The 16,937-nt window shown below is 49.3% G+C and overlaps 1 long non-coding RNA gene across 1 annotated transcript in view; it reads left to right on the top strand.

Moving 5' to 3' along the window:
• The window catches only part of LOC129385090 (uncharacterized), a 73,823-nt gene extending 61,212 nt beyond the window's left edge, over positions 1-12,611 (top strand). Inside the window, exon 3 of the long non-coding RNA XR_011894659.1 lies at positions 11,212-12,611. This is a non-coding gene — a long non-coding RNA (uncharacterized lncRNA). The remainder of the gene's footprint in view (positions 1-11,211) is intronic.
• Positions 12,612-16,937: the final 4,326 nt, after the last annotated feature.

Here is a 16,937-nt window from a genome sequence, read left to right as displayed (position 1 = left end):
CGTCTGCCGCCTCCTAAAGAAGCAGCGCGCCGAGCCACTCTTGTTCGCCTTAAGGTGGTGTTGCCCTATTGGCCCGCCCGTCGTGGATAAGTGGCCCATCTTTTCGTTCTTTTTCTTCCTGTTCATTTCTGTTTTCTTCCTTCTTCTGGTCGGTTGGGTTTCGCCTTGGAATCGCGTGTCTGCGTCGGGGATCAGCGTCTAAGCAGATGCTCGTGCGCGTTTCGGCGGCACATGCATGCTAGTACGCACCTTTACAGATGTCTATATACGAAATACAGCCGCAACCAGGGAGAGCCTGAAAACGTGTTTCTACTGTGAGGAAAGAAGAAACAGTTTATCGAAACCACACCGGCTGTTGCCTTGTTGTCAATTCTATGAAGCCGTTCTTGAAATACGTTTCATTCTTGTGCGTTGGTCAGTAGCTTTAAACCCACAAGCTCAGCTTGCTGTCTGCTACTTTTCGTGTGAGAATGTTTTTCTTTTTTTCTTTTCTTTTTTTTTTTTGCTGAGGTAAGCGAGTTCTAATTTTTTCTTTGCTTAAAATTTTGCGCCTGGTATATTATCTGATGTGGACATTACCATTACTGTTCAAACTCTGCGCTGCTGTGAAATACTTGGGAATATTGACTTCTTCTACGGTGGAGAATTGCACCGAGCTGAACGTAATACATATTTTAAATAACGAGCACTTTCGAGAGCAACCTGTAGAGTGGCTTTTTAGCTGTAGTCCGCTGGGTGATCTTTCTTGACTCGACCGCATGTACTCAGCGATGCGTTTGTTGTTCTAACTTTCACCTTATGGTGCTTCCGACAGCAACCGCATGGTTATACTTCGGTAGCTGTCGACATAGGCAGCTTTGTTAACTGCGCATTCATCAGCGACACGTTAGGCTTAGAGGAGCGCCCTATATGTCCACGAATGCGTATTTGCAAACGCGTGTCCCATTGTCGCTGATTAGAAGATCCGTGCGCCCGATTAGGAACTGGAATCAAAGGGCACCAAGACATCGTTCAATAGCTGTCAGGTCACTGCGGTATTATCGACAACGGATGTACATGCAATGCAAGCACGGCTGCTATTCCTTTGGTATAGCACTGAGCCATGCTTATGGGTATGGCGTATAGCCTGCGTCGAGCGCATGTACGTATTTTGTCCTACTTCTGTCTTCATCTCATCTCCATTTCCCATACATCAGTGCAGACTTGTAAACTGAATACTATATACTATCTATGGCTAACTTTCCTGAATTTCCTCTTCCTTTCTGTCTCTCTCTCTCTTGAGCATTTCAACAAATAAACGTCGTCTCTGTCTGCCCCTCTCTCTCTCTCTCTTTCTCTCTCTCTCTCTCTCTCTCTCTCGAAGGGGTTCATTCTCTGCAATTCGAAAAAACAATTACATCCTCGTGCAGTAGCATGTTGTAAGCTATTCTGCTTTTAATTATTATGTCTTACGGATCCATCAATGGTGTAGTGAAGAATAAGGAAGAGGGGCGGGTTTCGGTGTTGGAAAGAATAATCCCTGCCCTATTGGAATTATGCTGATCTCTGCGAGAAAAACAAGAAATAGCTTGCGAGCAGGTGAAAGACATCCATTAACATGCATGCAGCCTCGGCTACGGTGCTGACAATGGTGATGGGCAGAGAGGCAAGCATGCCTAAATGAAATGCAATCACCTGTCCTGCAAAACGCTTGCTGCATTATCAAAGGAGCGCATCGCGCAGTTGCTTTTTCCTTATTTCTTTATTATTATTTTTTAGACCGTTCCATCTCTCCCTAGGCTTCACTAGTCGACATACATTGAATTTTCGACTTCCGCCAACCATCGCAACGAAATTTGCAATTGACAACGCGGATTTAAACAGTTCCGTAGCACGTTGCTCGGTGACCGTGATCGCCATAGCCTTTGTACGAGAAGCTGGAGTGGAGGTTCAGACGTCCGCTTTTGTTGGTACTGTACTACTCGAAAAGGTACTACGTCCTCCCTGGCAGAGACGGAAGTGAATTAAAGAGGACGTCGGTGCGCCAGACGCGGCCGTCGCGATAATGGCGTCCACGCGGAAAAGGCAGAGACGAGCGTGCGACCATCCCCCAACGTTTCGCGCTGTCGACGTGGAGTAAATTAATCGACGCTTTCTGCGCAGCGGTCGCGCAGGGAAAGAAAGTTCGGGAAGCAACCGGAATGAGAGCCGTGGGACGCTGCCGAACACTGCTTCTCTGTCCGCTCATTAGAGCGCGACCGCAGGGCGCGAAACGCCGTTTAGGTCACGTATGCGCGCTCTCGGCCGCGTAATTCCTTCCCTATGGCGACGAGCGATGGAGAGAGATTTTTTCTCGACTCGACAGTTGACCTCGCGGCTATGACCGGACACCGCGGCGAGCGCTGTCCGTACGTACCCAGTGTGCTGCCGAGGTGGCGAGGTCGCGAGCGCCTGTCGGAGTACGGGTATACACGCAGGCAGGCTCTGCGGCAAAATCCGCGGCCCTGCAGCAAAGTAAAACACAGAGAAGGCGGTGACCGCAGCAACCCTGTTGGCGCGTGGTGATGGATGAGAGGAAATTGCAGACCATCCCGAGAGGAGGGAAAGGAAAAGGGAAGGCGGGGGATGAATGAAGCGGTGGAAGTGGCAGTGTATTAGAGGTGGCTTGACTTTTGCCTGAACGTCACTCTCTCGACTCCCCTTCTCTTTTTCCAACGCACACACACGCACACACGCAGGCCTGCACTTGGAGTATGTTGGAGCGTTTCAGAGAGTCCCAGCCCTTTTTTCCCCCTGACATCCCCCCCCCCCACCCATCCAGAGACCCGTGCCACCTCTGTCGTCACTTCCGCCACTTCTAACTTCCGGTGTGTCGTCACGGCGCCGCTGGCTCGAGAGGGGCTTCTTCTAAGCTCGGGAAAAGCCGTGCCCCGTGGCCTCCCGCGCCGAGACACGCTGTTTACTTTGCGCCCGCCGCGTCCGCGCCAGTGATGGTCCGAGAGTTCTCGTGCCCACGCTTCCCTTACCCTGAAGTTCCGATCTCTTGCTTTATATTTTTGGGCCCCACGCTTATCGTTCTATTTCTTATCACTCTCTTTCTTTTTAGTCTGCCATGTCCCAGTGTGCATCTTCTTTATTAAAGGGCGCGTGCGCGTGTTGCTGAAGCTTTTGTACACTCTGTGCACGGCACAGAGCGTGAAAGGCAACGAAACAGATGTAAAAGCGAAGAACTTCGCTTCAGTCTGAGCACCACTTTTATTATAATGTAAATTTGCTTCTTTCTTCACTCCCACCGAAAACGTTTTTGTAGCGTCAACAGCTCCTTCCTGCTTTCTTTTTTTCAGTGCCGCTTCGCGATCTTTCTTTGTTATTTCTTTTTTTTCGTTTGAAGTATTCAATGCTTGTACTTGTTTTTACTGGGCAGAGTTAATTTCTCGTTATATGAACGCTTTCGGAAGTTACTCGAGAACGTTTATTCAAAAGCAGAATACTTGTGGGCAGAAAGATAACTAGTTTGATCAATATGCTACGCAGCCGGTAAGTACTTTCTGATAGAGAAATAAGACCACTACTGATGTTGCCCCGAGGTATATCATCGATGAACTGACTTACCAATAACTGCCAAGCATCTCTGCTTCATGTGTCTATATGTATTTTTAACAGCAATCATAGGACTATGTGCGCTACACCACATATAAGAGCCCATGCTTTGAGGTCAATACTTATAAGTATTAACCCCTTCCCTTGTGTAGGCTAGCAAACCGAACATGCGTCTGGTTGACTTCCCTACCCTTCCTTCTTCGTTTTCCTCCTCTTCCTATAAGTGTGGGCGTCATAACGCAGACAAGGACATGGCAAAATAGCACAAGCAACAGAAAAGGAAGTTTGCGCAGTTCGGACTTCAAATACCACCGAAGGTATGGATTTCTTCTCGTTTTTTTTTTTTCGACAGAGAAAGAACCCAATAGTGTTTGGGCAAAGTTACTGCGTGAACATGCAGCGATATATGTAAATTTACACAGAAAGCAATGATATGCTTGTGTGCTCAGGTTAGAGTCTACAAGAACGCATATATATTCTCAGCGACATAAACTCATATATACCGTGTCACTTTGTTAGCTATGCTATAGCATCGAACTACGACAGCAATGGCGTCAATGCTACTCGCAACCAAAGTCTCAATCGCCCTTTAAAAAGTACTTGCCGCAGTGATGACGGCGCACTTGTCGTTTTTTCGTGTGTCTTCTATGTGTTGTTTGTTCGCGCTGTATTAGGGAATTGTAACGGCTACAAGAAGTGATGGCGCATCATTGTTGAGCACCATGCAGGTCTCATGTTCGATTCCCGACCACTGGGATCGCATCCTGACCTGAGAGGCATGCATGCATAAAAGCGCCTGTATAAATATGTTTTACGTGTTATAAAGCATAACCCGCACGAAGCAATAGTATCACTTCTACCTTGCTCACTATATTCGGATTCATTCACTCACGCACTGAATTACTTGCTCAGTCATGTGGCGGCTTTACGTGCTCACCCGATTGTTTACTCACTTATCGGCTTCACTAGCTGACTTCCCGACTAGCTTACTCAGATCATATGTCCGTATACACACGGACACACTGAACTTTGTGTGCGTCCCTCCGTGATGCTCTGGTTCGTCCACGTTTCTTTTGTGCTACGCGTATAATGCTTTCGCGATCCCGTACTAATGATACCAACCGCGTACTGACTGATTCAACTCAGTCCCGTCCTTCTCACTCATCCGCAGAACCACCAACTCACCTACCCGCTCGTTCACTCGCTGCACACTCACTCCCTTGCAATGTCCACGAAATTAAAAAAAAAAAGTGGTGCCGTTTCGCCCGTTATTCCTTCCCATCGTCATCTCTACAGTTCCTCTGTCGGGAACGCAAAGCTCCGGAGCGACTTTCCGCATTGAGCGAAATCGCTTCAGCGGCGCGAAAAACCTGCGTTTCGAGACGAATAAACAGCCAGAGTGCGCGCTGCATGCCGGTTATAACCGGAACGAGTGCGTTGGGCTGCTGCGGGAAGCGGGAGGCGAGCGAGGCTCAATAGTTGCCCGCACTCGCGTTCGCTCACAGCGAAACCAGCGGGCCATTTTACTACGCTAAGCTGGCGAGCCATAAAGTGGTGCGCTGCTCAGCGCGTGGATCTCTCCTTTAGCCGCCCGGGGAGTCGCCGCGGCGCCTCATTTGCATAACGTTCGCTCGCTTCGGCACGCTTTTCTCTAAGGTCTCTCCTCCTCTCTCTCTCTCTCTCTCTCTCTCTCTCTCTCTCTCTCTCTCTCTCTCTCTCTCTCTCTCTCTCTCTCTCTCTCTCTCTATCTATCTATCTATCTCTCTCTCTCTCTCATTGCAAACGCTGTACTCTTTCTTGTGCACTTTCACCTATCATGCATCCTTTCCAGCAAAATGCCTCCTTTCCCCGATTTCGTAATCATCTTGAGAACATAAAAGAAAGAAGCATTATCTTCCACAGAATGCTGCAAACGACGGATGCCAGGGAGTGGCGATTCCTGCAGTGTGGAAATCACGAGTTTTGCTTACGCAAGAGTATGGGAGAAGTTGCGCCTTATACCTTCCGGAAGTGCGCGTTAGGCGAAGCTCGCATACACCGACCCTTTCAATCGCAAAGGCTGTCGGTCATCCTGAAGCGCTGCCTTCGAGCGTCTGTCAGTGAGGGTTTTGGTTACCTAACTTGTGCAAACATCGCCTATAACATTCAGTTAGAAGAGCTTGTTGACGACGGCAGGGACAAGACATCCAGAGAGACCGCTGGAGCATAAACTGCCTGCCGTTTAAGTGCCTGCGCTGATCTTACAAACACGCGAGCAGCGTATACTTCAACGCCTATGGCAACATCGACTACCACATAGCATCTCAGTGCTGACATATACTGTTTATTTGCTACACGAATATTATTTCTTGCCGCAGAGAGTGCTAACTTCAAAGCAGCGCTGCCCCTACGTATAAAGAAAGAAAGTAATCCACTCTCTACACCGCACACACGAAAACAAATACATGCAGGTAGCAAAACTAGATTCTCTTCATGCATTGTGTCATCCCAGAAGAAGAAAAAATAAAGCTAAAGCTGAAAACAAGTGGTCGCAGCACAGCTATACACGCACGTTTGCGTCCTTCGGCACGCAACAGATGTTTACTACCGCGTTTTCTAAGAAGCCGACGACACTCTATGTATTTGCAATTTTCTTCCCGAATAAAAAGAAGGAAACTCCTATGGGTTGCCGAGAACATGCGACGGCTTGGGACTATGGTCCGCTCCCTGCCATTTGCTCCCTTCTTGCCAACGCCGCTTTCCTCTTGATCGCAACCACACTTTCGCGCTTGGATTTCTGTTCTTCTTTTCTTTTTTTTTTTGCGTTTCGCTACTCCCCCGCTTCAGTTCTCACAGCCCCTTTCGTCAATTTTCCGATCACCCCCTACACTGGCCGTTCGTCTCTCGTGTTTTTGTTAACACGATTGCGCTGGCCTTCCTAGAGCTTCCCGTTTATTTTCATCTCTCCCTTTACCCCTAATTTCGCTGCTTTCTTTACCTTCGTCTCAATCTTCTCACTTTCTGTCTGTCAGCCCCGCCGAAGCCAGTTCGCATGTCATCATTGGCGAAGTGGAAAACAGTCGTAAAAGGCGTGAAAAGTGAGTGAAAGTAAGAAAAACAAAGGGCGCATTGGAGGGAAGGGAGACGGGGTAAGGGCAACGCTGTATGCTCCCAAATTCACTAAGAGAAAAAGGAAAAAGGGGAGCACGAAAAAATAAAATAAATGAGACCGAAAAAAAAGACAACAAATAAAAAAACCATTCGAGTCTCCTTCCCTTCATCAAGCCCTTTATCTCCAACCTCTGCCATTTCTCCACTTTGGAGAACCATTTTTATCGCCCGCTTCTCGACGAAACAAGGAGGCGTAAAGTAAGCTGCCTAAAAAGAGGGCAGAAAACGGGGGGTAGGGGGGAATCGTCAAGACAAAAGAAAACTTGGGTAGGGAAGAACAAAATGGAAAAAAGCGGATCGGTAAGGCGACCAAGCGAGACCATAGTAAGAGGGTGTGGATGGGGGAAAGGTGCAGCGGGGAGGCATGGGGATCGGAAGGGATGGCACTGTGGGAGACTTTAACCCATAAAATGAGGCGCGAGCACTTGGCCACGATACCAAGAAGAAGCAGCAGGAGCAGCAGCAGCGGCTGGGCTGTGACTTCTTCTCGGGGCACGAAGAGACGAGCTAAGGAAGGGCGGGTGTTGGCCTGCTTGCTCGCTGCTGCTGCTGCGAGGAATACGAAAATAAGCGCAGAAGGGCTCCCGTCGCTGCCCGTTCTTTTAGTGCTTGCGAGGAGGGTAGAAGCGCGGGTTCGGCGCGCTAATCAAATAATTTGTACGGGTATATATAGAACGCGTGGAGCGGCGCACTCCTCTTCTCCAGTCTTTCCCGCCCTCCTCCCGAGATACCGTCATTTGCGCTTGCGTTCCTGCACCGGGGCACAGCAGATGCAAGGAGCGCCAGGAAAGACGGAAAGAATTAGGATTAAAAGGGAAAGAAAACGGGAGTGCGGGAGGCTGTAGCTCACGACGGACGAAATCTTTCCTTCTTCTCCTCCTTTTGTTGTTAGCTCCTTTTGTCCTGGTTTATTTGTTTCCTAGCAAGGCAGTTCCGGGCCCTTTAAGTGCTGCCGCATGCGGGAAAGGGTTGAAGTAGTATAGGAAGTGTGACGGAGGGTGGGGAGGTGTGCGGGGGAACGAGACAAATCTGCTAGAAAGATAGGAAGCGTCATTGAGTGAAGGTTATGGACAGCCCGAAATAAAGCCCCCAAACGGGCAGCGAACGATCAATAAGGCAGGCGCCATCTCCCGGTCGTTAATCGTACTGCGGCGTAAATATTGGATCGCTCCCGCAAACGGCCCTGGCGCGACGGCGCAATCGAGCATGAGCCGTTGGGAACGGTCACCAACTCGTTATCTCTTAACTTTAGTTGCCTGTACATTCCGGAGAGAAGCGGAAAACGCACGCGTTCTATAGTTTCGGTTTTGTAAGTGCGCAAACTGTCGTTTCTTTTTTTATAAGAGAATTTCTATAAAATAGCGGCATGAGATGATGTCACGGAAATGCGGGAAAGCTGCCGTGAATTTCGGTGGAAGTAAATGAACGAGACGAGCCATTGCACGAGACGAGTCAGTGTGCTTGCGGCTTAATTATCCATGTTATGAGTCACTGACTAATTCTCCCGCATAAGTTTTGCCCTGTGCTTTGGCGTTTTTGTTTTGTACAGAGTGCAAGAAGGCAGACGTGTTCAGTTTCGTCTCCTGTGGTCAAGTACTTGGTGACTTGAAACAGCGCGGTACGGCTACGTGGTGCTTCAAATACATCGGTTTGTCTTCCACAAGTTCGAACGTATGCCCCACCATATCAAGGATGATTAATTGCAAATTGTAAAGCACCACCCTCTGTCGAGGGTCGCTTATCCGCAAAAATCTTGCGCCGAAAGATTCGCAAGAACAACCTGGTCATGTGGAGTCACACCGCCGCAAGTAAAAACATTACGTATGCGCACTGTTGCCACATCTACACGCTTGCATTGATATTTGCACATCTTTCTTTTTTTTTAATTATGAAGATATATACAGAGAAATTTCGACATTTCTAAAAAAAAAAATTATTCTTGCGCCTCCCCGGGGCATGCAGCCCATCTTTCTGCTCACTTTGCGAGTAGTGCTTTTCCGACACAACGGTTCTCAGCGGGTGCCCGAAGAACAGGCTAAGCTCCTCGATGTGCCTTCGTTTTACACGTGAAAGATGCAACGTTTAAGCCTTCAGAAATAGCTGATGGTGGTTGACATGACACGAGACGAGACCAACGAGCAAAAACCTCTCAACGAGCAGTATAGTGTGGTTTTAACATGTTGCTTCCTCTGAGAGAGTTTACACTTTCATTATTTCTGGTGAGAATATTAAATTAGCGCGAATTCTAAATTCGCACCTGTTTTTATACGTTTTCCAACATTTTCGCGGGAGCTTTTACAAGCTCGTGGTGATTTTTACAGTACAAGCACGAACGTTAGAAACATGTGTTCCGTACGCGAACAAGACAGTGAGCAGAACGACCGTCTCTTCTGCGCAATAATGTCGATCTTAATTGGGTCGTTTCTCATCCGTAAGAATATTAATTTCCCCTTGGGCATAATCTCAATCGGTGATATTGCAGTAAAGCCTGCTTCGGGTCAATCCAAAGGTGGGCGTAACGATTAATATCGCGATATTTTCCCTGAAAAGAATAGACGACTGGGGATAGACAATAAACGAACGCTGTGCACATAAAGTACAAGCTTTTACCAAGAGCTACGTACTTCCCGGAATTGTTTTTCATAACGTGCTATCTCATTCAGTGGCACACTGCGACCGTGTGCCGGTGAGATAACAAAAGTAAATAAATAAATAAGGAAGTCCAGCAGAATTCTTCTGCGATGATCATCTAAGTTACGCGAGAGCATTATTCGTTCGCGCAGCACACATACCTCATTCAACTTCCATTAGAGCCGACTGAGCGGAACGTGACGGTGCGTCCGTTTAGCTTCGTCGCTTTTGCAGCCAAACTCACTGCGCGTCTCTGGAGGCATTCAAACTCCCCATGCGCGAGCCGTACATGCGCCTTCATATCGTGACAGCACATCGGTGGTGGTGTTCTTTCGCTCGGCTGTGGCACGCGTTGCCACACCGCTTCTCCACTGTTGGCGCGGCCCCTAAGATTGGTGCTCGCTTACGATGCTGCAGGCGTTTGATTTCTCGTATAGTGGACTAGATATTCTTACTTTACGTGGTCATCGAATCGAGGCCACATAGACTGACCAAAGCGGCATAAAGTAGCCAAAATAAACGCTCTTGCACTTAAAACTTGCATCGCCGGATGTGAGAATGCGCGGAACTACAGGCTTTCTGTGAATAAGGGCTTAGTTTAATGGTTAAATTTAACTACGCATGTCACGGCTCCAGCTCCGTTATACTATAACGTACAAAGGCCCAACAGGGGTGCGATCGGAGATGGTTGTTCGGCGCGTTCGTTCGGTTACCGGCGCGCGCGATTTGCCTACCGCGCCGACGTCGCCAGCCGCGGGGCGCGGCCACGTTTTTGGTGACGTCAAAATGACGACACGCTCCTGTCAATCATCCTCCCACCGAGCATTTCGTCTGCTAGGCGCCGAACCCGACGGGAGCTGTGAAGTTTAGAGCGATCATACGGCTTCGCATGGCGCGTCTGGTGGATTGGATTGGATCCAACAGGCGGCTGCGGCATGGCACGTTTGAATCCAATCCATAGGTTAATTCGAGAGAATGGTGCTTCCGTTGGGAACTTAGGTTGTTGCGCTGGCGTTTCTAGAGGAAGGAGGAGAGCGGGTGGCGGTGCGGAACGCGTTTGAAGAAATGGCAGACAGTGAATTCCGGCGTCGTTTTTGTTTCTCGAAACAAATAATTCGTTGGCTGTACAGAGAAATCGACCCCATCATCGGTGCCAGCGAGCCACTGGATTGTTGTCGCTGCCTCTTGAAAAGTGCGCCACTCTTCCCATCGTTTTTTTTTTTTCTTTTTTCTTCTCGCTGTGCGCGACACCACCTAGGGACGAAGCAAAGAAACTAATAGTTATAAATTACAGTAGTCACACGTACTACTATTTGAAAGTGTGTTTGGGCTTAAGAAGAAAAAAAAAACATTTTTTTAGATAAAGATTTCATTCATTTGGAAGACGAGAAACATTTCGTTTTGTAGTATACTGTCTGCAAGCAGACGACAAACGACGGAAGTAAACTTCCGGGGAGGTCACCGCTTCCTGATTGGCTGCTCTCTCCGCCCCGCTGTCACAAATTTTGCATACTGCAACTTTGTGACGCTGCAGCAACTGAACAGAACGCGTATCGAACAAAATATATCCAATCGCGCCCCAGTCTAATGGTGTACGCACTGCCTTCTCCACCACCAGTGGGCGCTGTGATAGCTTATCAGATTGTATCTTGTGTATTGTGCATTGTTACGGTATATACCACGTAACTATGTGCCTTATGTCCATTCACCCACTCTAAACACCACATTACCGTAACCTCCAAAAGGTGCCCCTCATACAGCTATTACTGCAATATAATGGCGCTTTGTATAGTGCGCGAAGTAAACAGTGGTAGTTGAATGTATTGTCTTTCAATCTGTTTATGTCTGCAGGGCGAAGCAGACGGACACGTCATAGACGGATTCCTCAGATCTCGGGGCGCACATTTTCCTGCCAAAACGTGCTTGCAGTGCTCTACGTCACCAAGGGCGCCCGAGGCGAACGTCACCGAGCTAGCCGGGGCCTCCAGGTAAATTCCTCATTTCTGCGAACCTGGGTGAACGCTCGAAAGGCAAGTTTGTACGCAAGAGCCGTAAGTCAGAACAGGCGCCGGCCAATAATGGCAGCTCACACGCTGTTCGGTGAGGGCCTGTATGCGCTGTCTTGACCCCACAAATAATTAGACGTACACAGCGAGTGATCTGTTATCTGTTAGAAGAACGGATACCTTTACCGTTGCCCAAATTTACGATTGTTTCGTGCACCGTTACTCATTGTGGGTATAAAAAACAGAAAGAAAAAAGAGAAAGAAAAATAGTTCATCGGCGTTTTAAGGCACCCAATGTCGCGAGAGCTCTGCGTCGCCTAGATAACCCAAGAAGGAGGATTGCACGAGTTGTAGAAGGAAAGAAAGAAAAAAAAAAATAAAGGATGCACAAATGCTTATCAGCATAGCTTTGAGGCGCGCTCGCAGCCCCACGTGAAAAATTCTGCTTCGGAGAACTGATCCCGCCGGCTGCTTTCTCCCGTGTCGCGCTGCCGTTAGTCGAGAAAGCATTCCTGAACTGCGATTAAGCAAGAAGCCCGCACATTCGAGCAAAACGCAAGACTCCTACGTATAAAAAACGACGCCGCCCCCCTCTCCCTCCCCCCAGGAAAGATATATACACGTAATAATAAAAGAACAAGAACACCGGGCATGGTCAGTGCCGGAATCCGTTAAAAAGCTGGTCGCTGCTCGAGAGAGACCCAGCCAACCACAAGTAAACCGCCGCCGGCTGCCTCGCTTCAAAATCTACGGCTCTGCTCTTCTTCGTTCGCCGCGACGTTAAGCTTATTGGTTCGGCGGACACGGCGTAGAGGATAATCCTGTCCAGACTTCCTTCCTGGCTCGGCGTAGATTAAATAAGGGATTTGCAGAGCGGCGAACAGGCGGATACAAGTATACATAATAAAACGGGAAAACGAGAACGATTGGCCTCTGTCTCCATCTCACTGTCCCTCACTCCCTTTCTTTTTTTAATCGCGTGTCCCGAAACGTTTCCCTGATAGGCGTGCGCACGCCGAGATAGCGGAGGAAGGACAACGGGCTTCGCTTTCCCCTCACTCCCGCATCGTCAACCGGTCTTCTCCTAGAACACACAAATCTCTCCTGGTTGCCTGTCCCTTCTCATTCGCCTCAAACGCGGCAGGCATTCGAGTATACTGCCTTTCGTTACATTTTAACGCGAAAGAGATCGGTTCTTTATAGAGACGGTGAGTTACCGCCATCCCCCCCTCCCCCTTGTCTATCCCGCTCTTTTCTGCCTGGTATAGGCGGTTGCCGGCATATGACGCTTTAACGACTGTGGGACTAGCCGTCGTTCCGGCTTCGGCCGGCTCGCATCGGCTCCGGAGCTTCATATTCGCGCCGGAGAGGAAGAGGAGTAAGTAGACCGGCACAAATACGCAGCTCACGCGGCTGCCCGGTTCTCGTATCCCAAAGAAAGAAAACAGAAACAGGACACGCCGCTGCGGTCTCGACGAAGTAGCAGCACAACAAAGCAATGGTGAACATCTCGCGCTTACAGCGGGGCCCCAGGCCTTGGCTAGCCAGCCGGCCCCGGCACAAGCGGAGCGGCCACGCCGGCGTGATTTCCACGAAAACCTCTCTCTTCGATCGATTTGACTCCGTACACACAGCAGCGTCGGCGGCAGCAGCAGCAGCAGCAACGGCAGCGGCTGTTTTCTGACCGTTCATCCAACGCAGTTCTCTTTCAATCGCCCGTCTGGTGCTTCGCGTGTGTGTTTGCACTTTCTCCTCTCTCGCGTGGCTTCGCTTGCGCGTTCAGTGCTTTACCACCGGTTAGATATGTCTGCGTGTGTGTGTGTGTGTGTGTGTGTGTGTGTGTGTGTGTGTGTGTGTGTGTGTGTGTGTGTGTGTGTGTGTGTGTGTGTGTGTGTGTGTGTGTGTGTGTGTGTGTGTGTGTGTGTGTGTGTGTGTGTGTGTGTGTGTGTGTGTGTGTGTGTGTGTGTGTGTGTGTAAAGCCAGTTGTTTCATTTCTTCTTCCACCTCCTCCTTTCCCCTTGCTTCCTTCGCATACCCTTCGGTTCCTTCCCTCGGCAAATTTCGCCGCTCTTCACATCGAAAAGCGAGTTTGTTCTTGCTCTTTCGTTTGTCCCCAAAGAAGCTTTTCTGAAATGTTTCCTGCAAGGTAGGTCGACGGGCCGGGAGGGAGCACCGCGCACGCACCACGTTCCCAGTCCGCTAAAGGCCGAACATTCTCTAGGCGGAGAAAGAAGAAGAGGGGACCCCCGTCGATGTTTCCGAAAAGGGAGAACGAGGTCGAGACGAAGATGCGACGAATTGGACCTCCAATTTATTGGCATGCTCCAGGCCTCCGGCTGCTTCAGTGCGCCCGCTTCCCTTCCTGTGTGTCCTCGTCTCCTTCTGCTGCTGGCCCTCTCTTTCGCTTATTCTTTAGTTATTTTTTTTCTTTCCTTTCTGATACCGTGGTTGTTCTCGTACGTGCCCCTGCCCTCCTGCTGTACCACGCTTCCGTGCGCGACTTTCTATGCGCGCAGCTTTAACCCCGCCCTATTCAGAGTGTACTATTGTCTTTCTTTCTTTCTTTTTTCCCCTTTGTTTTCTTTCTTTGAATTGGAATTCGCCATTTTCCTCTTCTCTCGCTTATCTAGCCTCCATGCGTTGCGCGACCTCTCGTCTGAATTCGTTAAAGCTGCGCTGTTCGAACTCTATAGGCTTTCGCACAGGTAAACCGTGGTTCTCTCTCTTTTTTTTCATGTACTGCACGCTTTTGTATCTGTTGTCTCCGGCGTATTCGTTTATAGCCAGCAAGGTTCATTCTAAGTGAACACGGATGAGCATTCGGTAGCACGAAAGACACCCTATTTCATGTACTTGGTATCATAATTGTAACGATCCCGTGGGACGACGAAAAACTGCTTAAAAAAGATTGGCCTTCAGCGCCAAGCATTAACCGATACTGTACGAATATTTTCCCGCAATTAAAAAGACCATGCTGAAGGGAGATAAGAAAATGCAAATGAAAGAAGAGCAGAGACGTCGGCAGATTGGCATTGTCATCCAGTCGTGTTCTGGCAACGCCTAGGTGCGCGGAGATATGCTAAATAATTGTGGAAGAAAGCGCACCGAAAGCATGGACTTGCCTCACAACTATTGTCGAGACTTCACTCATTAACTAGCCCAACAGCAAGCTCTCTTGAAGATTTGCATATATTCTGTTGAATTCCAGAAATCTTGGTCTGCATTTCAATAAGCTCGCCCCGCCCCCCCCCCTTTTCATCCCCGCCAGCCTAGTTACTTTTTCCAAAATAATTGTACATACTTTAGACATATGCTAGCAAGCCCATTCAATTTGGTCTATTTATGGCGCACAGACTACGTGTTCGTATATTTCTATAGAAGTTCGAGTTTGTCTATTTGTTGACCACTTTCTTTAATATGTATATGAAAAACCAGCTCGGCAACTAAACTACTATTTGAGAAAAAAAGTTCACGCAGAAACTCCCCTGGTAGTTGTCTAAGTATGCGTAAGCATTGCGCCACTTGCTCCTCTCCACGCAGCCCGGTGTCATTGTCAATATTATGAAACATGATACAAGCAGTACAAACGACAGAGCTGCGGCGACACGAGCTGCTGCGGATGGCGGCGCAAGGTGAATTGATGACGCAAGCAAACTACTGCAGTGGCAGCGCCAGGTGAACTGCTGACGTTCCGGTCATTATAAGCCGTTATCGCTCTTTAGTACCTTGTCCATACGCGTCGAACCGTTATGAACCGTGATCAACCGTATTCCGGCGGCGTCTGCGTATGGCATGGCCGTGCGGGCCAAATTTTGAAAGCTACCTGCGATGGGGACAGGCAGCACCGACTGCTGATAGCTTCGTGAGCGCTGTGTTCTCACCTCTCAGCTCGTGTTCAAGCTAGATGCAGTACGAAGGCGAATTCGCTCGCTGCTGCGGGCCATATCTTGAAAGCGGTGGTCTTATGTGCCGGACGGACAGATCGACGGACGGACGGTTTTCCTCATTGTGTAAGCATAAAAATGCTTACGCATTTAAAAGAAAGATTTAGACTCACTGACGACTTCTTTCTGTAAACACTGCATCCATTTCATTGATGCAACCGTATAGAAAGCATGAAGCCCCCTGCGCGATTATTTTATACAAAGTACGCCGTCTAACTGCTCGGGCATATATTAACAGGAGAGGAAGCAAAACTTGTCTCCATCTTGTTCAAGTAGCAAATATTTTTGCATTCTATGCCGGTTTGACACCTTACACTTACTTTGAAGCGGTAATATCGAGTCGTTGAAGGGGAGAAGTGTTTGTCTTTTTCGACGATCTTTTGTGGAAAGTGAACATGACGAAATGAAAACCACATGAAATAAATGTTCGTAGCGATCGCTGTCACACTCCAGCGTCGGATTTTTGGTTCACGCCAGATGGTCCAAATCAATACACACTTTTTAACAGCGGTTTCTCTCGTTGCAGTTGCAGTTTTAGCTCGCTGTCGTGTACAACTAAAAAAATATAGTTATAGCATTAGGAACAGGTCTGTTCGCCATGGGACGAGCTAGCACTCCTAAGGATGAAAAAAAAATGTTTATTGCGCCGCGTCGTTCGTGTTAAAGCTTGTTCTCTCTGCCCAGGGTACAAACATCCCGCTGGTTCCTGGGAGCAACCGGGGGTCGCCTCGTCGAGATGCTGTCACTGGCAGCGACTCCGGGGACAGCGAGGCCGCACCTCGGCGACACGCCCGCATCTCTATAGCTGCCGGATGCGACTCGATAACGCCGCCGCCCTGACCCGCCGTCACGCGCTATCCCGCCAACTCAGGAAACGGGCGCAGAACGGCAGCCACGGCGGAGCGGAGTGCGAACGACGGCCTCCTCCGGCAAGCGGCAGCTTCTCGCCTTCCGCGACCACGGCACGACGCCCTCCCTACCTCTCTCCCTCTCTCTCTCTCTCTCTTCCGTCGGTAATTAACGGTGCTACCGGCCTCCGCCGCGGCCGGACAAGAGAAAAGGGGTGAGCGTGAAGAAGGCACTACAGTCTGCTCTGTGCACTCCTAATTTCTCTACGTTTACAATTTTGCTTTCCCCTACGCTACCTTCCACACCCCTTTCTTTTTTTCAGACGAATAGCGCAAGCGTGCAACCAATGACGCCGCCGCCGGCCCATAAGCCGCGGTGGGCCTGCGGCGCGGCGAGCCACGCGTCCTTCGCCGGAAACGGAAGCGTCTGTCTCAACACGCATCGACCGGATCCAAGTTCCGTTTCCACGTTTCCTTATCATTCGACTGTCCAGACTGCTGTTTTCCGAGGCCTGGACGGAGAACTGATAAGGGCTTGTGGTGACATTACTCAGCGGTTTGAAGCGGAGAGAGATGGACCTGCGAGGCGCTCCAGCAAAATGGCACGTTCCCGCTTGCTGCCTGCCATTTCCCCGCCCCCTCCTCCTCGACCTTTTGTTCTTCCCTCCCCTAACTTCCTCACCATCCTTCTCGTCCTCTCCTCAGTCCTGGTTCCCAGAGGGCGACATTGGCCACCCTCCACTCGTCCAATCTGCTTTCTTTGTGGAGTCATTTAGAGC

This window comes from Dermacentor andersoni, chromosome 5, assembly GCF_023375885.2.
Source record: "Dermacentor andersoni chromosome 5, qqDerAnde1_hic_scaffold, whole genome shotgun sequence".
Taxonomy (NCBI): Eukaryota; Metazoa; Arthropoda; class Arachnida; order Ixodida; family Ixodidae; genus Dermacentor; species Dermacentor andersoni.
This window is presented reverse-complemented; position numbering and strand designations above follow the sequence as displayed.